Below are 12249 nucleotides of genomic sequence, written 5' to 3' on the forward strand. Positions count from 1 at the left end.
CCACATTCAAGAGTGTGGTATAGCAATATGATTGGAAAATGTAATCTCAGGAAGCAGAGTGTGATTTGGGTGGCTTTAATGGGCGATGGACAATTACAGGGCAATCAGCAGGTAGCGTTATGAAAAACAGGGAGCACATCAAATCAAATCAAATCAAATCAAGTTTATTTGTACAGCGCTTTTAACAATAAACATTGTTGCAAAGCAGCTTTACAGAATTTGAACGACTTAAAACATGAGCTAATTTTATCCCTAATCTATCCCCAATGAGCAAGCCTGTGGCGACGGTGGCAAGGAAAAACTCCCTCAGACGACATGAGGAAGAAACCTCGAGAGGAACCAGACTCAAAAGGGAACCCATCCTCATTTGGGCAACAACAGACAGCCTGACTATAATATTAACAGTTTTAACAGGTATAACCCTCAACTGTCCTCATGGGGCCGTCCTTCACAGGAGTGGGGCAATAAAACTCCGACCAGACACAGGGCACCAGGATGGATCAAGCAGGTCCGAGGGGCAGAAGAGGCCAGCATCTCAATCCCAGGATCAACATGTAACTCAGAGGGACAGATGGGGGGGGGGGAGAGAGAGAGAAAGAAAACACGTTGTTAGGTATGCCCTAAAAATGACAAGTATTAAATCTGTGTGGTAGGCTTGCAGAGACGAGAGTCTTTACATCAGGCATGACGCACAATGGCATGTTAATATGGTAAAAAATATATCATGACCTGCTCTGGCTGGATGCTTGATTGGGTGATGGGAGCACACTCCTCAGCAATGCAGGAGGGACTCTTAGGCCTGGCCAAGACAATTCAGTTACATTTCACCGGGTCTGGGACATGCGACAGAATGTCTGACGGCCGATTCCCTGCAGGCTACGATAGCCAGTCGAGGTCCCCACCGTCTCCACCAAAAGATTTCCTGTTGACTCCATGTAACTCAGAGGGACAGATTTGGGGGGGGGGGGGGGAGAGAAAGAAAACACAGGTTGTTAGGTATGCCCAATGTCACCTGAATAAGTAGGAACAGTATACATATTGCACCGAGTACAAGCAGGGACTCCGGCAACTAATTATGACAGCATAACTAAAAGGAGAGAGCCAGAAGGTAACACAGGCATGAGGGAGCCCCGGGACATAAAGCAGCCAGCCACTGCACCGTCAACAAACTCGAGTGAGCAAGCGAGTGGGGACTGACAGCATCCATACATCCCAGTTTACCAAAACACTCTATTGCCGCTTTTCCACTACCAACGCGGCTGAGTCGTGCCGTGCTGAGTCGAGCTGAGTCGAGCTGAGCGGGGCTATTGAAGTTGCATTTCGACTACAACCGCGCTGAACCGTGCTGGCTGGAAGTGGGTGGACACATTTGCCGCTTTTCCACTACCAACGCGGCTGAGTCGTGCCGTGCCGAGTCGAGCTGAGTCGAGCTGAGCGGGGCTATTGAAGTTGCATTTCGACTACAACCGCGCTGAACCGTGCTGGCTGGAAGTGGGTGGACACATTGGGTGGAGTTAGCGAAAGTGGGTGGACGTCATGTGATGTCGTTAAGCAGCGCAAACAGTGACATCAGTGACAGTGGCGGAACAAGTCAGAGCCGGGCCGGGGGCGGGGCAAATGACCGGGCCCTTTATTAAAGCTTATCATAACATCATTTTAGGCTACAAAATGTCCGCAACTGCGGTGTTTACCAATTTCAACACTACCGGGTGCAACTATGTTATTTAGTACATCAAGTCCTTCAAACGAACATGTAACTCAGAAACAAAAAACATTAGGATACTGTACATGGCTCATAATAAAACATCAATAGCCTATACTGCGCACATTATTTGAAGGGCATACGAATGAGCGCTCAGAGTGGTGACAGGAAGAGTCAGAAATAAAAGGAGGGCGGTGCAAACCTCACTGAATGCACTGTGTTTACCAATTTCAACACTCCGGGGTGCAACTATGTTATTTTGTACATTAAGTCCTTCAAACGAACATGTAACTCAGAAACAAAAAAACATTAGGCGACATACTGTACATGGCTCATAATAAAACATCAATAGCCTACTGCGCGCATTATTTGAAGGGCATACGGCGAGCCTTGCGCTCCGCGAACTCGTCCACGATGCTCTGTATGTCACTGATTCAGTGATCTTTTAAGCGGTAGTCTCACGACCCGAATAGTAAACAATAAACATGGAGGACATGGAGTCGTTAGTGTTGCTGGTCTCGGTGCTGTGGCTTGTTGTCACCGACAACGCCAACAGATACTGGCAAGAGCGTATAGATGAGGCGAGGCGCATAAGGCTTCAGAAATTCTCGTAATTCGTAATTCTCCTTCTTCCGGGTTTACGGTGTTTACAGATCCCAGCGCGCTCGCGGGGCGTGTGTGGGCATGTGAGGACACGCCTCCTCACCAATCAGTGCACAGGGGAGTGTCTGCTCACGCCTCCAGCCTCAGTCGGCTCGCTTTGGCTCGCTTCAGCCCCACTCCAAAACGGTGCGAGTTTTAGGGGCTAAGCAGGGCTGAAACGAGCTGAGTCGTGCTGGTTTTTGGTAGTCGAAACGCGAGCCGTGTCGGGCTGAAGTGAGCTGAAGCGAGCTGAAGTGAGCTGAAAAAGGGTAGTGGAAAAGGGCCATATGTCTGAGGACCCTCCAGATCTACTCCTTTACCTCATAAACACCATTAACAAAAGGCTTGACTAAACAGATATGTTTTCAGCCTAGACTTAAATGCACATATGACATGTGTGAGCAAAAATAAATTTCAAGGAGTTAACTACAACTAGTGTGAGTAACAAATATTAAGTAAGGTCAGAGAAATCAGTTGCACGCATATGAAACAAATATCTCTATCAATAGTACTTGTTTTTTCCTGTCGTTCTGAAGCCATGGCAGGCTTTTCAGCTAAATCGCATAAGAACAGAAGTTATGGCACAGAAGAAACTGGGTTCATAAGAATAAGAAGAAACCTTTATTTGTCACATGCACACTTCAAGCATAGTGAAATTCATCCTCTGCATTTAACCCATCTGAAGCAGTGAACACGCGCGCGCACCCAAGAGCAGTGGGCAGCCACACTAGAGCGCCCGGGGAGCAGTCAGGGGTCAGGTACCTTGATCAAGGCCGCCCCACGTTAACCTAACTGCATGTCTTTGGACTGTGGGGGAAACCAGAGCACTTGGAGGAAACCCATGCAGATACGGGGAGAACATGCAAACTCCACACAGAAAGGCTCTCACCGGCCGCTGGGTTCCCGGAACCTTCTTGCTGTGAGGCGACCGTGCTAATCACTACACCACCATGCTAACCACTAAAACCACCATGCCGTAATTGTACATAAGCTATTTTAACTCTACAGCTTTCTGTTATAACCTAATTTTTATTGATATACAGTACATCTATTTTGTTAATTATGTTTTGAGTGTGAACAGTCAGCTTCTCAAAGCTCCTGTGATTTAAAGAGATAACTGGAGGATTAAGGATTCATTAAAAATTCTTCTTGGAACCCTTTCTGACAGGGAAGCTTTTAGGGTTCTACATAAACTTTTAAAGTTTCCCCCAGAGGGATGACCGAGAGGCCTGAAAAACATTACAAAATTAGCCAGAAAACCTGTGCTTTACATCTAGAAAAAAATGAATTGCTTAAATATATTCTATTGACTCACTTCTATGGATTTTGGTCAAGTGATATTTTCCTAGCACGCTTAAACAAGCCGTACTATACATATGATGTAGATTTGTTAACCATTTACCAATAGCAAAAACAGACCCTGGGTGGCCAGGTAATATGAGATAATAGCGAGACCACTCAAATTCTCCTAAAAAAAAGAGGTAACCTGAGAGACATGAGGTTTACAACAGACCACTCTAAGTGCAACCCAACAAATGCAAAAATGTTCTGAGATTAGTTTCATTCTTTCAAGCATCTGTTCATTCTACATAAATAACATGCTGCTGCATCATTCCAGTAGACAGAAGAAAAAATATACCTTAAGAGATTTAGGATCTCGTGCTCTTATTTATTACTGTGCAAACTGAATGGAAATGAAAATAATCTGAGTGAATTCCATGCCTTATGTTTTTCACTCGAATATTAACTGTATGAAACTTTTTATATGAGTTGGATAATTTATATTAATGTCTTAATGTTAAAAATGTTTCAAACAATGAGTTCAACCAGCTGAGACAGAACCGTGTACACGCCACACGAAAGGTTAGAGTTTGAAAACCTAGTTTAAATATTAATGAGCATAATATTCTACGAGCTAACCATCCACTGTGTGGTGTCATACTAGCCATGAAGTGTTTTTATAACCTCTAAGCAAAGGTCATATTGTAAGCAAAAGGGTTTCCCCTCAGGGACAAGCTCAAAAACACTGAAATGCTTCTATCATGTCTGCTCTGCTTCAGTCCTATGTGATTCCTGTTAATGAGAAATCTTGGACTCTAAGCCACTTGTGTTTTGCATGAGTGGCTGCATAAAAAGTGCTGGTTAAACCACACCAAGCAGCACATCTGTCCTTGTTGTGACAGCACAGGCTCTTTTGTGCAACACGAAGCACTGCAAATCTAGCCAGCCCTCTCTTCACAAAAGACCTGCTCCCTTTTTACTTTTGAGAGAAGGGGGGAGAACTGCCCTGTGAACAATGAGGATGTCAGGACACTTGGACACCAGTGCATGCTTTCTGACTGAGCTCCTGAATACCATTTTCGTAAAGATGCTAATGGTAGTCATATCTTTTAGAGCCATTTCTGTAAAGTCATTTATTGTGCATATTTGTTTTCTTGGGTTATCTCTGGGATATGATTTTTTAAATTCTCTCCACATTCACTGGATATGAGCAATTGCACACTCTGATTGGCTACTCTACTACTAGGCTATCAGCTCATATACCGTGAGTAGAGAAAAACAAAATGGGGGAGCGTGTTGCTCAACCAACTGAGGACAAAATAAATACTCGAAAACAAAACCCCCCAAAATAAAAAAAGCAACAAAATATGAAATAAAAGTATCTGATGTTAAAGTCCTTCTCGCATCATTCATGGCACGTTTGGCAGCGCCGATCTCTGTTTCGTAGCCCTCAGCCTCTCGCCTATATTATATAGCTAGGGTTACAGTGGGGGGGCTAGTCCTCTGGTAACTGCGAGAGTTTGACTCCCCACTCGCATCTGTATTGCAGCGTGCCTTGCCAGATGGCAGTAGGCACCATTTTTATGATGGCATTTGGTATGATCCGACCGTGAGTAGAGAGGCAGACACACCATTTGATGTTAAGAATGTATCTTTTTTTATTTTTCAAAAATTATTATTAGAGCATTTTTCACAAGCACGGTGGTGTAGTGGTTAGCACTGTCGCCTCACAGCAAGAAGGTTCTGGGTTCAAGCCCAGTGGCCAACAGGGGCCTTTCTGTGTGGAGTTTGCATGTTCTCTCTGTGTCTGCATGAGTTTCTTTCAGGTGCTCCAATTTCCCCCACAATCCAAAGACATGCGGTTAGTTTAACATGGGGGCATCCTTGGGCTGAAATGCCCTTGAGCAATGCACCTATCCCCCAGGCGCTGCAGCATACCGGTAGCTGCCCACAACTCTGGATATGTGTGTGTACTCATTGCTCACTTGTGTGTGTGCATGAGTGTGTTCACTGCTTCAGATGGGTTAAATGCAGATGATGAAGTTCACTGTGTTTGAATGTACATGTGACAAATAAAGCCTTCTTCTTCTAAACATTGCTACTGTCATTTCGCCAGTTTGTTTACATTCTAAGTGGAAATGACTTTGTCAGACGTTTTGTATAAAGTTTTTATTTATCAAATTTGCAAAATAAATAAAAGACGCTCTGTTTCTCAAAATCCAGTGAATATGAATAGAATAAAACAATTATTCCACTCAATCTTGTCATACATGGCTCATAACCACCTCGGCGCTACGCGCCTTGTCGGCTATCAGCTCATGTATGACTCAGTTTTGTGGAATAACTTAAATATTTCATGCACATGTTAAATGAGAAAAATGAGAACATTAATATGCAAGCTCTAATAATTAAATGTTTAGTGTGGTGCATTTTGTTTGGCTGCTGAATTTACTATAAATGTGTACGTCCATAAGTGTAGCAAGCAGACGAATTGGACCTGACAGCATCAGTCTTTTGATCTTCACATTACCTTATTTCTATAGCAAAGTCTGTAATTCATCTTTTTAAATTCTGTGCTAAAGTTTAAGTTCTTAATAAAGATTAAAAAAAACAAGATGAAATTTTGTATTCAAGACCTTTATTTTTTGATTCATGTAGAGTGTGAAATTACCTGGAGGTCCTGAGCTAGTGAGTGAGCACGGCTACACTCACAGTAGTATTCCAGAAGGTTTACGGTTATTTAGCACAAAAATCTTTTAGCACAAGTCTTTTAGCACAAGTTCTAAAGTCTCTTAGCACAACTCTAAGTTTTTTAGCACAAGATCCAAGAACACTTAATCTTTTTTATGAATACTTACTGATCATGTTTAAAGATGTTTGATGGATTTTTTATGAAAGTTGCCATGATTCTGATCGAAAACAGGCGATTGTATTTCCCCACGCCACCATCTTGTGATATGATCAGAAGTGACAGAGGTTATCTATGAAAATATCCAAAGACACCAAAGAATCAGATTTTCAGTCCACGTTTCAGGGATCAACAACTGATCCTTAACATGCACAGCAGCAGAAATTCCAGCTTCCAGTCCCTAAGCAATCATAATAAACCCCTTTCTGTATCAAAATTCATATTTTTTCCGATTATTGTAACCATAATCCAGAGTTGTGATATAAAGGGTTTTTTTTAGTAATGAAAAAGTTATTTGATGAAATAGTTGTTGTCTCTTGTTATAGCTTTAATTGTGTCTTATAAAAGTAAATAAAATTTAACTTAATTATGATGAGCTTTGGCAAAGAAATCCCCAATCTAAGGGCCGTTACTCATGGAGCACGTAGCTGCGTTGAAAGTGCAGCTAAACTGCACATAAGAAGTAGGTAATGTAGTTGCTAAATAAGCTAATATAAATCAGAAATTAGAGACTACCACAACCAAACATTTTCACTGGGAAGGAAAATTAACCCCGACACATAACTAACCACATCTCCCCCAATAATCTCTCATCTCATCTCATTATCTGTAGCCGCTTTATCCTGTTCTACAGGGTCACAGGCAAGCTGGAGCCTATCCCAGCTGACTACGGGTGAAAGGCGGGGTACACCCTGGACAAGTCGCCAGGTCATCACAGGGCTGACACATAGACACAGACAACCATTCACACTCACATTCACACCTACGGTCAATTTAGAGTCACCAGTTAACCTAACCTGCATGTCTTTGGACTGTGGGGGAAACCGGAGCACCCGGAGGAAACCCACGCGGACACGGGGAGAACATGCAAACTCCGCACAGAAAGGCCCTCGCCGGCCACGGGGCTCGAACCCGGACCTTCTTACTGTGAGGTGACAGCGCTAACCACTACACCACCGTGCCGCCCTCCCCCAATAATTATAATGAAAAAAATATCTGTCAGGATGTTTCTTCTTTGTTGTTATCGCTAATCTTGTAACATTTCACATCTTGTAGCCGGTTTACATGCTCTGTTGTTTCGATATAAGCTGTAAACTGGGCTGCACGTAAACATAACTCCTCTCAACTGAATTCACATACAGGGTATTCACACTGAGGTAAACAAACATTAACTTATGTGGTTATTAATTTGTTATACTCTCCCAGGGTCTGTGTGTTTCGCTAAAATTGTGGGATGACCAACAAGTTTGTGAGGCAGATATGGTAACTAAAGTGCTAAATAGCTCAATACTAACTGTTGCCGACAGTGCCTTGCAAAAGTATTCATCCTCCTTGGTGTTTGTCCTGTTTTTTTTTTTTTGTTTTTTTTTTGCATTACAAGCTGGAATTAAAATGGACTTTTGGGGACTTAGCACCATTTGATTTACACAACATGCCTATCACTTTAAAGGTGCACATATGGTTTTTTTTTTGTGTGTGACACAAACAGTAATTAAGATGAAAAAACAGAAATCTGGAGTGTGCATAGGTATTCCCTCCCCCCAAAGTCAATACTTTACATAGCCACTTTTTGCTACAATTACAGCTGCAAGTCTCTTGGAGTATGTCTCTATTAGCTTAGCACATCTAGCCACTCTGATTTTTGCCCATTCCTCAAGGCAAAACTGCTCCAACTCCTTCAAGTTAGATGGGTTGTGTTGGTGTACAGCAATCTTCAAGTTATGCCACAGATTCTCAATTGGATTGAGGTCTGGGCTTTGATGAGGCCATTCCAAGACATTTAAATGTTTCCCTTTCAACCACTCCAGTGTAGCTTTAGCAGTATGTTTAGGGTCATTGTCCTGCTAGACCATGAACTTTCGTTCAAGTCTCAAACCTCTGGCCAACTCAAACAGGTTTCCCTCCAGAATTGCCTTGTATTTAGTGCTATCCATTTTTCCTTCAGTCCTGACCAGCCTTCCTGTCCCTGCAGATGAAAAATATCCCCACAGTATGATGCTGCCACCACCATGCTTCATTGTAGGTATGGTGTTCTCAGGGTGTTGGGTTTGCGCCACACATGGCATTTCCCATGATGGTCAAAAAGTTCAATTTTTGTCTCATTTGACCAGAGAATCTTCTTCCATGTGTTTGGGGAGTCTGCCACATGCTGTTGGGAAAACTCCAAACGTGATTTTTTAAGCAATTACTTTTTTCTGGCCACTCTTCCATAAAGCCCCACTCTGGAGTGTATGGCTTAAAGTGGTCCTATGGACAGATACTCCCATCTCCACTGTGGATCTTTGCAGCTCTTTCAGTGTTATCATTGGTGTCTTTGTTACATCTCTGATTAATGCCCTCCTTGCCCGGTCTGTGAGTTTTGGTGAGCGGCCTTCTCTTGTCAGGTTTATAGTGGTGACATATTCTTTCCATTTTGCTATAATGGATTTAATGGTGCTCCCTGGGATATTCAAAGTTTGGGATATTTTTTATAACCCAACCCTGATATATACTTCTCCACAACTTTGTCTTTGCAGCTCTTTCAGTGTTATCTTTGGTGTCTTTGTTGCATGTCTGATTAATGCCCTCCTTGCCCGGTCTGTGAGTTTTGGTGGGCGGCCTTCTCTTGTCAGGTTTGTAGTGGTGCCATATTCTTTCCATTTTGTTGTAATGGATTTAATGGTGCTCCCTGGGATATTCAAGGTTTGGGATATTTTTTATAACCCAACCCTGATATATACTTCTCCACAACTTTGTCTCTGACCTGTTTGGAGTGTTCCTTAGTTTTTATGTTGCTTGCTTAGCAGGGTAGCAGAGTCAGGGTCCTTCCAGAACAGGTTGATTTATACAGACATCATGTGACAGATCATGTGACACTTTGAGATCCACACAGGTGGATCTTAATCAACTAATTATGTGACTTATGAAGTGAATTAGTTGGACCAGCTCTTATTTAGGGGTTTCATACAAAAGGGGGTGAATACCTATGCACACTCCAGATTTAGGTTTTTTCATCTTAATTATTGTTTGTGTCACAATAAAACAACAATGTGCACCTTTAAAGTGGTAGGCATGTTGTGTAAATCAAATGGTACTAACCCCCCCCCCCCCCAAAATCCATTTTAATTCCAGCTTGTAATGCAACAAAACAGGACAAACACCAAGAGGGATGAATACTTTTGCAAGGCACTGTATAAGTACTCACTTCACTATAAATTACATTTAGCTAAATAGACGAGTATTCAATCACTGTCCAATTCATTTGGAAAAATTATTACACAGTTACTTTTAACCACCGAACCTGATTTACTAAAACATAACTGATGATATTTTATATGCAAAACATTGTTTATAGTTCTTTTCTACACAAAAGTAAACCATGCGCATTTTCGACTGCTATGTTCTGTGATTTATGGAGCTCAGTGCTGCATGAGTACTTCCATATAAATGTGAATGTTTTGAGCAGCAGGGGAACGGCACTCCTCAGCAGGGTAGTTCACAGCTGATTACTAACACAATAGAATTCATATCCTTCACTTTCTCCACCTCCATCTCCCCGACATACACTCAATACACACTGAATAGACAAAGTCACTAAGGTGATAGTGGAACACATCATTAAAATTGAGGTTCATTAGCATATTTGGAGAGAATTCAGTCATACCTGAACACTGCATTGTTATCATGTGCTATCAAATGTAGCTCCTGTATAGTATCATGTCACTAGTTTTTGACAAGTAGTCATGATTTATTGATTTGCACCAATGGTTATTATGCACATTCACATACAATCTCTCTTCAAAATATGACAGAGTGAAAATATTTTCAACACAGGAAGATACATTTCCTATCTTTGTGCCACTGTATAACACTCTATATTATACAGCCACAAAAAAACCCACAAGTTAATCAAAAGAATTTTAATTTTGAACTGGTTCACCGTGTTGACAACACGTGTCCAGTCAGCAGGAAAACACTGGAAATAACGTCATCCGAGTGAAATATTGGAAATTATTATACATACAGGACATGTTTTCCATGGAATAAAAACATGTACTCCATTCCCTTATAGCGGGTTTCATTCATTTGGTTTGATAGCATGAAATATCGTTAGCATATCACTTATCGTACATGTATTGCTTCACTCTACCCAATGGAGAATGAGCGTTGAATATGGTTTACGATATTGCATGGTTGTCAAGACAACATGGCGTCACATGTTGGAGACATAACCCTTCCACGCTAGCGAGCGACTGTGATAATTTGCAAACAAACATGGCCACCAGGTTTGCTTTGTTAAATACGGAAGATTTTGAGAGAATTTTGAAAGAGAAAGACACGTTGAACACCCAAAAAGAATGTATAATAATAATAATAATAATAATAATAATAATAATATTGGCTGGCTTTTTTTCATGGCATATCAGATATGTTCCATTCAGCTAGCATGATATTGAACTCGTCTTTGACTCATTCAGTATCATGCTAGCTGAATGGAATATATCTGATAGACCACAAAAAAAGCCAGCCAATATTATTTAAATGTGTCACTCAGATCCACAATGTATTTCGTATGAAAAATGCGAGTTTTTCAACACGAGAAGATAAACTTTATTTCTTCAAGCCAATGTGTGATTTTATTTCTATAATATAGACACAGTCACATACAAAAGTACCGAAATTTATCAAAACAATTCATTGATTTCCTCACAACTGATATATAAAGCTGTACGTCACGGTTTTGGTTCTCCATGTCCCGGATGTAGCTCATATGAAAAATACGAGTACTCTATTTCCCAGTAAAACACTCATGTCTATATTTTATACATACATGGCTCCACCACCAGGCTTCAGCAAGGACAAGACCATCACTCAAGCAAAGCTTATATCTGTCTCTGAGCCCATGTCTACACAGAAAGCCATGTCCATGCTCACACCAGGGTCCATGCTCAAGCCCATGTCAACACCAGGGTTCATGCCCATGCTCAAACCCAGGTCCATGCCTGAGTCCAGGCCTATGCTGGCACCTGAGCCCACACCTATGCCTGAGCCCAGGTCCGAGCCTATGCTCGTACCCATGTCTGAGTCTTCATCTAAATCCATGCCTAAGCCTCCACCTGCATCCATGACCCAGTCCAAGCCTGAACCAAAGCCTCCACTGATGTCCTCACCCCAATTCAAAGCCCAACCAGAACTCAAACCTCCACCCAAGCACATGTTCCAGTGCCACATCCTCCCCAAACCAGACTGAAGCTCCATGGGGGCTTCATCCAGCCTCATCCCCAGGGTTGACAAAGGAGGTTTTTAGCTCCTGGAGGGAGCTCTTTGGGGGGTTCTGTCACATCTGCATGCATTTGCAAGCTTCAAGTCTCTACTCACGTGCACGCCACACTCTAACTATCAAAAACTAATTACAGACACCTGTTCATGATCAAATTGCAATCGCGGTGTGTACATATAAGGATTCAGACTACACACAGAACTTTGTGAAGTAATGCGCTCAGTGCCTCGTGTCTGACTTTGCCAAGCCTTTGTTTGTTCTATTGTTATCCTGGTTTTTGGGTGGCACGGTGGTGCTGCGTTTAGCACTGTTGTCTCACAGCAAGAAGGTTCCAGGTTCAAATCTCACAGCTGATGAGGGGCCTTTCTGTGTGGAGTTTGCATGTTCTCCCTGTGTCTTTGTGGATTTCCTCCAGGTGCTCCAGTTTCCCCCCACAATCCCAAGACATGCAATTGG

At 42.2% G+C, this 12249-nt stretch overlaps 1 long non-coding RNA gene across 1 annotated transcript in view; it reads right to left on the reverse strand.

The window, feature by feature from the left end:
* Nucleotides 1-377: 377 nt before the first annotated feature.
* Nucleotides 378-12249, reverse strand: part of LOC132891889 (uncharacterized) — a 28204-nt gene continuing 16332 nt past the window's right edge. The window contains exons 2-3 of the long non-coding RNA XR_009655378.1: nt 6484-6606; nt 378-939 (exon numbers count right to left, since the gene is read on the reverse strand). This is a non-coding gene — a long non-coding RNA (uncharacterized LOC132891889). The remainder of the gene's footprint in view (nt 940-6483; nt 6607-12249) is intronic.

Source organism: Neoarius graeffei, chromosome 9 (genome assembly GCF_027579695.1).
Source record: "Neoarius graeffei isolate fNeoGra1 chromosome 9, fNeoGra1.pri, whole genome shotgun sequence".
Lineage (NCBI taxonomy): Eukaryota > Metazoa > Chordata > Actinopteri > Siluriformes > Ariidae > Neoarius > Neoarius graeffei.